Here is a 16,257-nt window from a genome sequence, read left to right on the forward strand (position 1 = left end):
AAAAAACTTACCAGTATTTTGCTAGTGTGCTTTTCTACACTCTTAACTGGGTAGGGGAGCTGCTAGATTGGTCGAAAGTAACTACTATCTTGTACAACCGCTTGAGGTTTCTTCAATAAGGGGGTGCCTAATGCCTTTTCCAGACTGCTGGAATCGACCATGTCGCTACTGATTGGTTACACATTTTTCCTAAGACAGGGTATAATTGATTCCCCTCTCTCACCAGATTTTGTGTGGTATAGGGTCTATGTGGATGCAGAAAGACTTACATCATTTGCACCCTGAAATCTTACTCATTTAACAGGTCTGTTTTGGCAAACTTCATACCAGGCTCTGCTTGCTGTAAAGTTATCTTGGAGCTGTTGGGGAGCTCGCAGGTAGATCCATGGTTTTAGGATGTCCCCCATGCTCCGGTGGATTCTCTTAGCTGATGTTCTTTATGATTAGGTCCACTTTGTTATGAAAGAAACCTGAAAGTTTATCACATAGTTCTTGTGTCGGTTCTAATATTTGTTTTGTACAGTCTGGCTGAGCGAGTTCTTCAACAATCTCAACACCTTTTTTGTTTCCTAACTGCATTGGTAATGGTATTGGTGTAATTGTTTTCTTTTGCTTTTCTGATTTCAATTTTATAACTTTTTAACGCAGGTTTAAGTCGTAACCTATCTTTATCAGTGTATGTTCTTCGCCATTTTGTTTGTGCTTTCTACACTCAGTCTTTCTTTCTTTCTGGGCTTCTGTTTACCGAGGAGCTGACAGTTTTTGTTTTGGTGTCATAATTTTAATTGGAATACATTCATTTAGTGTTGTTGTAATTTCATTCTGTAAATAATCATAGTTTGTATCTACTGTCGCTTCTTTATAAAAGCAATGTTTAGTATTGAACATTTTTCTTCCTTGCAAATTCCTTAATTTCACCCAGGCTATTCCTTCTAGAAACTAGAAACGGTGGAACGAATACCGCTACCTCGGGATGTGGTTTGACAGGTCTCTAAAGTGGCACACTCATATAGAGGCCCAGAAGGCGAAGGCCTTTACATCGATCTGTGGCTTGAAAAAATTTAACCGAGATTATGGAAACATGTCGCACAGACCGCTGCTAAAGGCCTTCAGCGCAATGATACCCCCACAAGTACTCTATGGAGCGGAAGTTCTCCATCTGAGTGGTAAATGTGATTGGGATTTAGAGGAAGGGAAATGCCTAAAAACATTAATGTCATTACCACATTCGGCAATGATCCAAGCAATAAGAACCGAGTTAGGTACAACTGCTTGGAGGGTACAGGCACAAATGGCTTTAATTAGATTCTGGAAACGCCTGGATATAGAGATAGGCCAGAAAGTATCCCAATGGTGTAGAAAAGAAATTCAAAATAGTAATCTAAAATGGGCTAAAGAGAACAGGAAGAAAATACGATTGGCCTGTAAGAACTTAAAAGTGAAAATCTGTCAAGAATCCCTGTATGTAGAATTCATTAAAAGTGATCTTAGTAAGTATGGACAGGAAGTCTCTCGATGTGCAGATATGGAATATCTGGCAAAGAAAAAATCTGTGCAATTTATGAGAGATTCATGGTTAAATAAAAATTGGTTCCCTTACCTGGATATTCTACCAAACCATTGATACAGACAGGAAATCCTAAGACTGAGAATTGGTATAAATCCCTGGTTGATAAATGAAGAATTAAAAATAAAAATGTTAGGCCATGAAGGTTATTGTAAATGTACTTTGGGAACAAAAGGTGATATATTACATATTTTTTGTTAGATTGTGCAACATTACTAGAGCAGCGTAAATTATGTCTCCGCCCATTGTTTCTAAAATATGGCATAAAGTTACGGACACAGGCGGTGGAGCTAATCACAGAAATGCCTAACCTCGAGATCGCGATTGCATTAGGGAACTATATGAATGTAATTAAAAGTTATCTAAAAGAGATGTAGCTGTAAATTCCAGAAATTTTAAACTGTTTTAAAATCTAAATAAGGCTAATATTAATCTTTTCAAAAATGGATGAATTGCACAATATTTTAAATTGAGTTTTAAATTATGTATAATTTTTATAAATGCTCCAGCTGATTTGTATAGATAAGTTACTATTGCACTCCACTCCGAAAATGTATTAAGTCTTAACGCTGAGAAGGTATACATCTGTATTGTTGAACTGTCACTTTTAACTGTCAATTTTAACTGGTTATTACTGTTTAAAGACCAAGGTCTAAATAAACATTGTATTTATCGTAATCGTACATAGTTCTTGTGTCGGTTCTAATATTTGTTTTGTACAGTCTGGCTGAGCGAGTTCTCCAACAATCTCAACACCTTTTTTGTTTCCTAACTGCATTGGTAATGGTATTGGTGTAATTGTTTTCTTTTGCTTTTCTGATTTCAATTTTATAACTTTTTAACGCAGGTTTAAGTCGTAACCTATCTTTATCAGTGTATGTTCTTCGCCATTTTGTTTGTGCTTTCTACACTCAGTCTTTCTTTCTTTCTGGGCTTCTGTTTACCGAGGAGCTGACAGTTTTTGTTTTGGTGTCATAATTTTAATTGGAATACATTCATTTAGTGTTGTTGTAATTTCATTCTGTAAATAATTATAGTTTGTATCTACTGTCGCTTCTTTATAAAAGCAATGTTTAGTATTGAACATTTTTCTTCCTTGCAAATTCCTTAATTTCACCCAGGCTATTCCTTCTACCTTCACTCTAGTATTTTTTGAGTATTGTTTTCGGTTAAGCCCAGTTAATTTACACGTGATCAGATGACTGTCTAGTAAACATGGGCCACAACCTCTATTATGATTGTATTATAAGGGGCAAATACTAAATCCAAGGTGTGTCCTCCTTGGTGCGTGAGTCCTTTAACCGATTGCTTTATTCCTGGAATTTCACATGATGTGAGAACATCGCTAATTTGGGTATGAGCTTTAATTTCCGGACAGATGTTAAAGTCACCAGCACTAATAGCTTGGAGTGGGTCAGGGTTCAATTTGCGATCAGGTTTAAGAGGGTTTGAAGGTCATTTAGTGAGTTATCTAGGGCCTATAGCAAAGAATCCCTGATATTACAATTTCCCCAAATTTCCATCCCCTTAATGTCCTCAACTGGGAGCAGAAGCAGCCCGTGCAGGTAAGAGTAGTGGGGCCTGGTTGGGGGGGGGGATCCGACAGACGGCCGCGACGGAAAAATAAATAAATAATGAATTTCCCCTTGTCATTCACCGGTTTTACCTGCATGGGCCACTGCTGACCAGGAGTATTTACATTTCCCACTTTTGTTTGAAAATGATTGCTATTCCCCCTCCTCTCTTGTAGGCTCTGGGCTGATTTATTACTTTGTATCTAGTGGGCAGTTAAGTCCTGAGTCTACCTCTGTGACTTCGGGAATCCTATTGTGTTGGGCTTACTAGTGGTAACAGGAGGACTACTGTGCCCCCAAGAACCCTCAGCATACATGAGGACTTTATCCCCCAACCAGTGATGTGCCAGGAGAGTTGCTTGCATAGTAATGGAGAAATGGGGTGTGGCCTCTGAACACTGCTGAGCAGTTTTACTGTGTGGGACTTACTACAGGTGACAGGAGGGCGTGTTGGACCCCAAGGACCTTCTGGAGCCAAGGGGAGTTAAAGCCCCAACCAGCAGTGCGCCAGGATGCATGTTTGCTAAGTGGTGGTAAAATGGACGGGGCCTCCGGTGACTTGCTGTGCATTTTTTAAAATAATTTTTTCATTTATTAGGGGAGTGGGGCTGAGTGCCCCCGTTCCAGGGTTGCAAGCGCGCTCCAACATTAATTCAACCTTTGTTCTGGTGAGGTGGCAGTCCCCAAGCCACAGTGGTTGCTGAGCAGGCAACCACAGCATAAAATGTAAACAATGTCCCGGGGAGGTGGCAGTCTTCAGGGCTTTGAGCCATAGGAGGGGGTCCTGACGTGCCCTCTCCTCCATATATTGCATATGCTTCCAGAACCTGGCCCACCCGGGGGCTCAAGATTACAGAAGTGCGTGAGACCTGTATCTTTTTAAAAAACAAATTGCAGTGGGATTTGCAGATCCAGTGTTACTCCCGCTGATTTGTTTTATAAATGCTTTTTTGGCCCCGGATCTGTGGGACCCCCCTCCCAAGAGGCCCAGGGGGTCAGGGTGTTTTACCCTGCCCTTGTTTATTTTTTTATATTTTTTACTGTGACTTGGTTCAAACTGAGTCACAAGATGGCTGCCAACGCTTTCTGTTTTGAAGTGTAGAAAACAAATCAGATCTCAGTACGAGATCAGAAGTGTTCACAAACCCTTCTGGCCCCAGTTTTATAGCTGAAAAGCTTTTAAATAACTCCACAACTACTGAATGGATTTACACAAATTCAAAAAAAGGTCACTTTTTGCATCAACAGCTACCTTTCTGCCAAATGTGTTGTAAATCTGTTAACCATTTCGAGCTGTAGCCTTGTCTAAAGTTCCTATCGAAATTAACATGGGGAAAACTTGTTTTGGACCCCTCCTTTTTCTCTGGCCGCGCCTGATGGATCATCCCGAAACTTTTCCAGAGAGCATCCAAAGTGAGCGCCAAACTAGTTTTGAAAATTTCTTGAGGATTCGCCAAACGACACTAAATTTTGGCAAATGGAAAAAAACGCTCTTCCTATGGAAACTATATCCTAACTAGAACTACCTACTGGCAACTGCCAGTAGGTAAAATATACATATATATATTTGAAAATAAATAGACATTTAGAAAAGCACACATGAAGCACGTTTTTCCTAATTGTGAAGTGCAATGGAAGCACAAATTTTAATAGGATTAAAACAAATCAATACACTTTACTTTGTGATGCACAAATGGCAAACATTTACAGTTGGCCATTTTCCACACATTATCATTTGCGGTCTATATCACTTTATAAGTAAGACTGTATATTTGTGCAAGTCTTCATTTCAATGGGAAATATGTTGTTTGTTAATGACTAGAACTACTTACCACACCATGCTTTAGTGATATATTTGTGACAGTGTGCTCTTGAATCTAACACCAGATACATACTACACCCTCTCCTGATGAATAGACATGGCTCGATTGTAACACATGTTCTTTGTGTGATGCTTGAATTTTCAGAATCCCTGTGATCAGTGATGTAATATTGATGCCGCAGCACCAATCTGAAACCTGAACTTTTTTCCAGCACCACTTCCTACTAGAGGCGCAGGAGCTCTTACAGCAATGGGAGTTTTCTGTTAGCTCCATACAGTTACCTCAGCTGTAGAAATCAGACTCTAAGTAGCAGAATCTTCTGAAACACCTCCGGTGATACTGCGAAGGCATCATTGTGTGCACACTGAATGGCTGAGCAGTACTCATGCTCAATTCTGGAAATGGAGAGTGTGCCATTTGGCCCTGGCTACCTGATGCCAGCAGAGGTAAAAAAAAGCTGTGCCCTTGCTGCTGTATGGCTTTTGTAGACTAGACAGTGAAACTAATCATTGTGTTCCGCCTGACGAGCAGTACACACTGTCAATTAGTAAAAGAACACAGACTTAATACAAAGTACTGGAATTGTGAAAATGAATGATATGAGCATTTTGTATTTCATATTAAGCTAAAAATAAATGCACACGTAACTTGCAAACAGCTTCTTGGTGTCTCTACTGCACAACTCTTCCTTAGTAAAACCAGACATAGGAAGAGCATGTACCGGCAGTGAAGCAAGATGGCCACCCGTTAGTTTCCACTGCGGGAGCCGAGGAGATTTTCTCATCATGGTCGGGCGGTGTCCTGCTCATCAGTTTGATTATTCATCGGAGGAAGTGTCAGACGGAGTGGGGAGCGGCAACGTAAGCTTTTTAGACCTTAATTTGGTCTTTATCTTGTTTTTCAGGCTTTTTGCCTGCCGCTTGCTCCTCGTCAGGAAATGTTGCCACCATTTTTGGCAATTTGCTTACTATTTTGACTGGTGGATCTTGAGAGTACCTTTTCCCCTAAGAAATATATTTTCCTGTCTTCATTGACCCACACTGTTCTCTGCTGAGGGGTACCTCGTCATTCACCCCATTGCACTCTACCCTCCATTCCTGGGTGCACCTCTTGCTGCATAATTGCTGTCACTCTTTTTAGGAGGTCCACCATCACTAACTGTGATTTAAGATGAACACTGCACATTCTTCGAAGTCTTAGTCTTCCTCTGTCTCTAATGGTGCTGCACAAAAGGAATCAGGAAGTGGGGCTAATAAAAGAGTTAAAAAAGACCCTTCCTCACCTACCAAATCCCCACTACTCTTGACCTTGGAAGACATTATGGGAGAACTAAGAAATAGGAGACCCTTCATAGTGGATTCAAGTGCATCCATACAGCAGATTGAAGGAAATTTGTCCAGTCTTGGTTCAAGAATCACTGAGGTGGAAAAGAGGGTTAGAGATGCAGAGGATATTGTTGCGAAAGTCTCATATCTGACCAAAGAAGTTACGCAGCTTAAAGGACTGGCTGAAGATTTGAAAAATAGTAACTATTACAAGAATTTGCATATTTATGGTATTCCGGAGGGGTCAGAAGGTCAGGATATGATTAAATTTCTTAAGTTGCACATTCCAAAAATGGTTCGTCTGAAATCTTCAGTTGAATTCAATATCGAGAGGGCTCATCGGATTGGTCCCTCCCCTTCTGCATCATCCACTAGACTTAGAAGGATCATTGCTCTGTTTCTACAATATTCTGATCTTATGGAAGTCCTTACTACAGACAAACAAGGTAAACAGATGCTCTGGGCTGGACATAAAGTGTTCTTTAATCTGGATGGTTCCACGGACACTGATACGAGGCGCAAACAGTTTTTGGACTTGAGACCGGCATTAAGATCCATGAATGATATGTATGGGCTCCTTCACCCTTACTTTTTTAAGGTCACCTAAAAAGACAAGATGGCCACCTTCAAAGATCCAAAGGAACTCAAGTTGTTCATCCAAGAGCATAAAGGAGAAGGTATGGAACTTAGTAAAACTTGCTTTGATTTATCATTTTCTTATGATCTTATTGATTTCGATGTTTTCTTTTCAGGTTCAGCTTTTCCTGGGTAAATTGGAATTGCTATAGTGTCCTTTGATGTCTATTTGCTCTCAGTCTCCACTTTATGTATTATTGTATCAGGTTTTCATGTATGGTAAGTTTGTTTGATGTAATTTGTATTCCCTCTCTGTCTATTTGGACGTAGCACTTCTATGTTACATGTTACCTGTGGGTGTCTCGGTGCTACGGACAGCGAGCATGAACCAAGATCTTTAGACTATTGGCTGAAAAGCCATGTTTTTATCATTTTCCTGAAGGCAAGTAGTGTCGGACTGGACTTGATGTGGATGGGGAGAGAATTCCACAGTTTGGCGGTGGTGACGGTAAACCATCTGTCACCCCATGAAGCTGTCTTAGTGCGGGGGACCCTCAACAAATTCACTGCAGATGACCGCAGAGATCTGATGGGGGTGTTAGCACCAAGAGCTTCCTTCAGGAATGTAGGTCCAGTATCGCGCGTGGCTTTATAAGCGATGCAGAGGGCCTAGAATTTAATACGGCTTCTTATAGGAAGCCAATGAAACTGTCGCAGCACTTTTGAGATGGATTTGTATTTAGGGGTACCTGATAGAATTCTGGCAGCTGAGTTCTGGACCAGCTGTAAGTTGTAGAGGAGTTTGCTCTGGGCGTTCATGAAGAGACCATTACAATAGTCAGTTTTTTACATTACTAAGGTGCTGACTAGGGTCTTTCCAGCACTGAGTGGGAGGAATGGTAAGAGTTTTTTAATCATTCTCAGCGTGTAAAATGATGATGAAACAACAGTGTTGACATGAGGTGCGGACCTTGGATACAGGGAGTGGAGGAGGTCCCAGTTTGGTAGGCCACCGGGATGGGGACCAACCCGGAGATAGTTTGCCAAAAGTAATTACCTCTGTTTTTTCAGAGTTTAGCTTTAGACAATTGTTAGCCATCCATTTACTGATGGCTATCATTCCATCCTGAAAATTGGCTGTGACTGCTTCTCCATCCACAGCCAGCACCAATTGTGTATCATCAGCGTAGGAGGTGAGACCCATCCCGCGTGTTTAGATGACTCTTGCCAAGTCTGACACATAGATATTAAATAGTGTCAGACTCAACGATGATACTTGCGGCATGCCACATGGGAGGGCAAATGACGGAGAATTAAAAGTGCCAAGACTCACTAATTGGGTGCGGTTAGAAAGAAAAGAGGCTAAGAGGGCTCTGGCTCTGTGTCTGATACCGATGGTTGTGACACGGTCGATCAGGGTAGCATGGTCGACCGTGTCAAATGCCTCTGACAAGTCCAAAAGTACCAGGACAGCGGCACCACCTTGATCTAGTATTGTCCTGATTTCCTCTGATGCCTTAATGAGGGCTGTTTCGGTTCCATGGCCCTTACGGAAACCAAATTGCGTGTCATCCAGTAAGTTATTATCTTCAATGTATTTTGACAGCTGGGAGTTAATAGTTTTTGCACATTTTTTTGCTGGGAATGGGAGGCTAGTGATGGGCCTAAAAATGTTTGTATCTGTTGGGTCAAGATTGTGTTTTTTATCACTTAGAGTTTTTGCTATTTTACTTGTATATTGTATCAAACGTATTCATGGTTTATAAGGTTTTAAGTCATTGTTTCTATTCTTTATGGTTAATTTACGTGTTGTTTACAGGAATGGAAAAGGTCTCTGTAACCCTGTTAAACGACAGAGGGTGCTCACGCATTTGTCCAAACTGAAATGTCAGATTGCCTTCTTGCAGGAATTGTATCTTAAAGACAATCAGATTGAAAGGATGCACAGACAATAGGTGGGTTCTGTATTTAGTCCCTCTGCTGTTAACAATAAGAATGGTGCTCTAATTCTGTTACATAAATCTTTGCAGCTTCAGTTGCTCAATGGAACTATGACGATGCCGGTAGATGGTTATGTTTAAATATAAAAATTAATGATGCTCCTCTCTCACTATGTAATGTCTGTAGGCAGACAGGAGTTGACTTCCAATTATGGGACCATTTTTCCTCAGCCTTATCTGCTTGTCCCTCAGATAATTTCTTAGTAGGAGGTTTGATTTGTATATTTATAAAGTGAGGGCTGTCACTCCGGAAGGAGCATCCTGGTGCTGGAAGGAGGATAGTCAAGGCTGAGCAGGGGGGAACCCTATATTAGGGATAGGCAGAATTTGTCTGAAATCCAAAAATCCAGGTCTTCAGTGCCTTCCTGAATGGTGTTTCGGTTTTCAAGAGCCTCAGTTGTGTTGGCATGAGATTCCAGGCTTTGGTTCCTAAAGCGGCTACAGTTTTTCCTCCCTTGGTTTTATATCTAAAACATTGGGGTTTGAGGAGGTGGGTGATGAGGATCTGAGAGTCTTTGCCGTGGTGTACGGGGTGAATCTAGCTGAGAGGTTCATTAGGCCTAGGTTTAAAGCTGATCTGAAGATAATTAAGAGTATCTTGAATAAGATTGTCTTATGAAGTGGAAGCCAATGGAGGGTTTTAAGAGCTGCCGATGCGGAGGACCTACAAGGTAATTTCAGGACTAGGCGTGCTGCTGCGTGTTGGACCACCTGCAGTCTCTTTAAGAGGCTAATACAGTAGTCTAGGTGCGAAAGGATCAACGCCACGGCAACTGTCTTCCTTGCAGGAAGGGGGATTAAGTGGAAGTTACTGTAGTCAATTTATAGACCCCTTTTTAGACCGCTGTTTCCTGGTCAGATATATCCCTAATAAAATGCAAAATTCCTTTCAGAGGGTTATCTCCTCCAGAGGCTTCTTTGATGCGTGGAGAATTGCGCATCCTGATGTGTCAGAATTCACATATTTATCTCCCGTACATGCCTCACACTCTAGAATAGATTATTCATTTGTCAAACAAAATTTTCTCCAGTCAGTATCTCATGTTAAGATAGGATCCATTTTAATTTCCGACCATGCTCCTGCCATTTAGATTTAGTGACCCCTGAAGACATTTCCAGCACTAATAGATTGAGATTCAACAAGGCATTACTGCTGGATAAACATTTCACTGATGCATTTACACACTTCACCTATGATTTTATTGCTATTAACCTTACTGTTGATTCACAATGTAACTATATATGGGATGCCTTCAAACTGCTGGGGGTTTTATCATAGATTTTGTTGCTAAAAAGAAAAAAAACTACTTAAGGACTCCACTTATCAGTTAAAACAAATTTAAGAGCTAGAACACAAGTTTTTCTCTTCCAACAATTGTGATACCTAATCCAAATTCATTCAAGCCAAATTACAGCCTGAAAAACAATCTTGGCCAGATGCCTGCGGTTCTTTCCTTAAAATGAACACAAACATGTATGATGGTCACAGTAAAGCTGGGAAAGCATTAGCTAATTATTTAAAAATAAAGAAACAGAAATCTAAAATACAAGTCATTACCAATACATATGGGAATGTTCATACTAACGACACTGAAATATTAGATTGTTTTCTACAATATTATACTAAACTATACTCTTTAGAACTCTTTCCTACACCTGTTTAACTAGACACTTTTTTCACTCAATCCCCAATTCATCAGATCATACATCTGACATTTCTGCCCTAGATACCAAGATAACAGTGAAAGAATTTAAACAGGCGCTACTTCAACTTCCTAAGGATACGGCTGCAGGTCCCGATGGGTTTTCTGTCCAGTTTTATGCACATTTTTCACATCTTTTGATTCCAAAACTTTTACTTTTAATTTCGCATTTTACCACACAACAATGCACACAAGGAACTTTTTCTCAAGCTATGCTTTGCTTACTTCCCAAAAAAGGTAAAGATCTATCAAAGTGTGGGAATTATAGGCCTATTTTTCACATTAAAATTGACTGCAAGATATTCTCTAAGGCTCCAGCTTTACGTATTAAGCTGGTGGTTCCAGACTTGATTGACATTCATTAATCAAGATTTATGAAAGGTCATTTTCTCTCTGACAATTCCAGAACCTTTCTCAATATAATTCATATGGCGTCCATATCTAATATTGCATATGCTGCTATAATTTAGACGCTGAAAAAGCCTTTGATCGGGTTAACTGGGATTACATGTCTAGCACCTTGAAATGGTATGGGTTTGGCGGTCGTATTATAAGTTACATTCATCTTTTATACTCTTTACCTTCTACTTCTAATTTCGTGAATGGCAAACAGTCCTCTTATTTTCCCCTTTTTAGAGGAACTAGACAAGGATGCCCTTTATCCCCCCTTCTTTTCATTCTAGCCTCAGAGCCTTTTTTTTAGAGAAAATCCATAGGGTGTCTGCCTTTTCTGGATCTAAATACAAGGACATTGAAGTGAAACTCACTGCTTATGCGGATGATATTTTGCTTTACGTATCTAACACACAAACCACGCTTCCAGCCCTTTTCTCTCTCTTTGATGAATATTCTTTAGTCTCAGGATATAAACTCAATATAGAGAAATTAGATGTATTGCCATTAAATAAGTATTGCCTTCCTGCCATGTTTCATAGTACAGGGTATGCCTGGAATTCCAAGCCCATCTAATGCTTGGGCATTCTCTATTCTAATACAATAAAAGGAACTATCCAATCCAATTTCGATCAGGTCAAGGAGAAAACTACTAGTCTGTCCCTTATTGGTCTCCTCTTTATCTGTCCTGGTGGGGGAGATGTCCTACTATTACAATGATGATGTTACCAATCATACATGTGTACTTGTCCATGCTTCCAGTCAAGCTTCCTCTTAGCTTTTTTAAGTCCATTAATCGTTTGCTTATTTTTTTAATTGAAATAAACACAAAGCCAGAATCTCTTTATTAAGGCTCCAACAGCCTAAGAAAAATGGAGGGGTTAATTTACCCCATATTAGATATCATCATTCAGCTTTCTCCCTTAAGCATGTTTGGACCTTTCTTCACATTTTAGGAATGATCTCACTTTCTAGGGTCTTCTAGAAAAAACCCAAACCTCCCCGTTCTCATTTGAGGATTCGATTCACATCTCTCAAGCCCCCAGAGCTATTTTTACTCCTCTCATTTTTCATTCTTTTTCTATTGTCACTCCCTTACTGCTCCAATCCAATTCCCCACTTAAAATATTTTTACAAACTCCGTCATGGTATAATAAACAGATTAAAATAAATAGTCATGCTCTTTGTTGGAAGGAATGCATTAATAAAGGAATAATAGTTATTGATCATATTTTTTCCAATGATTTTGTGCTAGAATTCAAAGACATTCAATCTAAATATGGTGTTTCAACCTATTTTGCAGTCCACTATCAGTGCCTTGGGCCTATTCTTCTACGGTTTTTCTCGCAGGTATCCTCTACATCACTTCATCTTTCTCCTACTTCTTCTACCTTTGATTTCTCCAGACACGTGAAGGCGTTTATGTCTCCCTCAGGATGACTGACTTAAATCCAAAACAGAACTCCAATGGGAGCTTGAGCTCCATCAAGAATTTTCACAACGTACATGGGACGCAATTTGGGCCAAGATACACACCACTTCTCGTTCTGCTGCTACTACTCAAACATTATATTTCTTCTACAATAGATTGTATTATACTCCCACACACCTTTATAGGTCTCACCTTACACACACTAATTGCTGGTCTTCTGCTCAAGAGAATAGCGATTTTCATCGCATGTTTTTTGGGCGCCCTCGAGTTTAAAGGATTTGGTCTCTCATTTGGGATATAATTAATACTGTTTTATCTTCAGACAGTACATTTAACACTGTACATCTTTTTTTGGGTGGTTCTCCCCTCTTTGGCAATTTCAAAGGGCAATAGGGAAATGTATTGATTTACTGATAGCTCTGGCCTTACAAGTTATTACGTCAAATTGGAAGGATTCTTCCAAAATCGCTTTTATTGCTTGGTGGAATTTACTATATCATCACCATAGGTTAGATAGAGCTTATGCCACCACACTGCCCATGCTGATTAAAAAAGTTTTGATTAGGCTGCCCCTTACATCTTACTTAGCTAGAACTGCTACCTCTTCCAGTCCTGTTAGCACAGCCAATGTTTTTCCATGAGGTAATTATCATTATATTTAGTTGTATAGATACTAAGAGATGGTTGTAACGTATGGTATTATATATCTTGTGATTGATCACTTCTTTTCCTTTCTTCTTTTCCTGTCATTCTCCCTTTTCTACTTTACTTCTAAGAAAGAAAAAAAAATGTTTGAATTCTTTAAATTGTTTTGACTATTTTGATAATACGAATTACAGCTTTCAATCGTTCTGCTTAAGAATCTATAATACTTTGTTTTTTTGCTGTTTTACTGTTCTATATATGATGGTCTTGTTATGCTTAGGTGATATATAGCATTATATTTTTGTACTGTTTCTTGATTCTCTTCAATAAAGCATCCTAAACTTAAAAAAACATAAGTGGGAATAGTTATCCTTCTGAGTCCCATGGAATGCCAGAATCTCAGAAACCAAGATGTTGCTTCCCAGACTGAGTTATTAAGAGAGGTGGGAGCTCGAGTAACTGTTATACACAGCAGTGTAATAGAGATGTGAAAGCTAACAAGTTAACAGGGAGAGCCGAGCCAAGGGGTCGTCTTGGCTTTAAGAGCCTGTCTTGGCTCTATGAACACAGGAATAAGCTGAACCATGGGATATTTTGTATGGAAATGATGCCACAGATATCATGTAAAAATATGATATAGTGTCTTCAGCATAAAACAAAAAGAATAGTTCATTAACAAATGGTTCAACTTAGTACATCAGATCATATCGGTGTATTGATAGGCATTTACTAAACATTGTTCCAGATGAACTTACAAACATTCATGCCCCCAACCCCCCCACCAACGATAATACCATTAGTGAACTAAGAGGCAATCGGCAGAATAATGCATTCCAGAGCAACAGGGCCTGATGGCATCCCGGGGGACCTATTTTATCAGATTTCTCTCAAAAGCTGAGCTCGTTATATCTTACTCCTGTCAAATGCTGTAGCCAGCGGAGGCTCAGTCCCAGAGTCATGGAAGGGGGCAGAGGTGGTTCCAATACATAAAAAGAAGATAGAGAGGATCCCTCCAACTATAGGCCCATCAGCCTGATTGATGCCCTCCAAAAGGTTTTTTGCAGGGCCCTTCTGCAGAAGATCCAATCATGGGCAGACGACAATGTAATTTTATCTCAATACCAAGCTGGCTTCAGGGAAAAGATGAGGAGAATCGACCAGGCATTCTGCCTCCTACTTCTTTACTGGAAAGTTGTAGTGATTGGCAAGGGTAGCCTTTACCTAGCTTTCGTTGACCTGAAGACAGCCTTTGATTTAGTGCTCAGGTTTAAACTTTGGCAAGTAATTGAAGGTATGGGCATTCTGCTGCCTATACTCAGCTCAGTAGTTCATCTGCACAAAGGCAATTATGCTCAGATCAGATGGGTCTCGCAGGGGCAACTCACCAAGCGCATTCCAGTCAGCAGGGGAGTCCGCCAAGGCTGCGTTCTGGCTCCCACTCTGTTCTCTCTGTATATGAATGGAGTAGTAAGCTTTTTGCAGAAAGAACTTGCCGATGCACCCACGGTGGGGAGAGACAAGGTACCAACCCTCTTGTTTGCGGATGACACCCTGCTTGTGTCGAAGACACCGGCAGGGCTGCAGCTTTCACTAAATAGATTCTAGGAATTCTGTGGCATTTGGGGGTTGGTCATTAACACCACAAAGACCAAATTCATGGTCTTTAACCCAATAAGTCCTACAAAGGAAATCTAACGCTAGGTGGGACACCCCTGGAAAGAGTCAGTACTTTCGACTACCTAGGCGTTCATTTCTCGGACAAAATTACATGGAAGCCCTACCTGACGAAGCTGCTATTGGGGCACAAGCGAGTTACGGGGACTCTGGAAAAGTAACACCCCTCCTCACGTAGCAGACCCATAGCTGCTGCTCTACAGGTCTATGACTCGAAAGCAGTCAGCACAGCACTGTATTGTGTAGAGCTGTGGGTATTTGAGAAGACTCACAAGCTCAGTAGATCTGAGCATAAATTACTCAGGAACCTGGTGAGGCTGCACCAAAGAATCCCTCTCACCCCCCTAATGCTCAATATCGTCAGGCGCTATATCGGCGACATAGCGAGGCTCTGCCCGTTGCTTTTCTGGGCACACATTAGGAGGACCCCGGAACTTCTGACTTGTGCAGAAGCCCTATCCGACGTCATCCATTTAGACACATGCAACAGGGTAGGGTGGATCAGTATTCTTAGGAAACTGGTGTCAGATGTAGGGCTTCAGGCCCTTTGGGATAACTGAGATCCACTCTTGTCCCGAAAAGAGGTCGTAAAGCAACAGTATTTGGAATGGGTTGAGTACAAAGAACTCTCTAAACCCAACCAGGGGAAACTGACAACAGAATTTTATTTCCACAAACACGCCAGGATACTGAAACGCTACTCAGACTTATTCCAGGCCCCCCAGGATAGGATGCTATATATCAAATGTAAGTTTGGCACTCTCCCTGTGGGTGAGTTAATAGCTAAGTGACATCAAGTCCTAGTACCTGTCCAGGATGCAAGGTACCAGTGGAGTCCGTGGCCCATGCACTGTTTGCATGTCCAGCATACGCGCACCCCAGATCCAAATGGCTAAAACCGCTCTGCTGACAATTGGGCAAACGGAACCATCAGGAAGCATTGCATATCTTAAAATCGGATCCTAGAGCACTCTTTGTCTGTGGAGTGGCAAATTTTCTTAGACATATGTGGGGCATCAGGAGGAAGACATTAATGAAAGAACCCCATGGGTAAATATCAGGCCATCTCCCGGAGCAAGATGTCCTATGGATTACCAGCTTCCCCTCCTATGTAATCTGGGATATTCTTAGACACAATGCACAAGCACTTTAATAAAAATAACTACTGTTCAGTTTCCTCATTAGAGGACCCAAAAGTCAAATAAAATAATATGACAGTAGGGCATGAAAAGGAGACTACTGTTTTAACATTCTGATGGACCCTTATTCTCATATGAGACCGTTTTAAGCATATTTTATCTTTTGAACCAACCTGTTTGCTGTTTTTAAAAATCTTGTTTTTATCTGTGCTTTTATCGTTATACATGTTGCATTTTCAAACTAAATGAATTTTATTATAGCTTGTAAAAATGAGTCTGGATGGCGATCTGCTACCCAACCATCTCTTAATGAAAGAGCATGGCACATTTTCATAAGCCTATACTCTGAGATGCTATATGTAGTTGCATTGCATGTCCAAATCACTGCACACCATCTGCTATGAGG

Source organism: Triturus cristatus, chromosome 6, assembly GCF_964204655.1.
Source record: "Triturus cristatus chromosome 6, aTriCri1.1, whole genome shotgun sequence".
Taxonomy (NCBI): domain Eukaryota; kingdom Metazoa; phylum Chordata; class Amphibia; order Caudata; family Salamandridae; genus Triturus; species Triturus cristatus.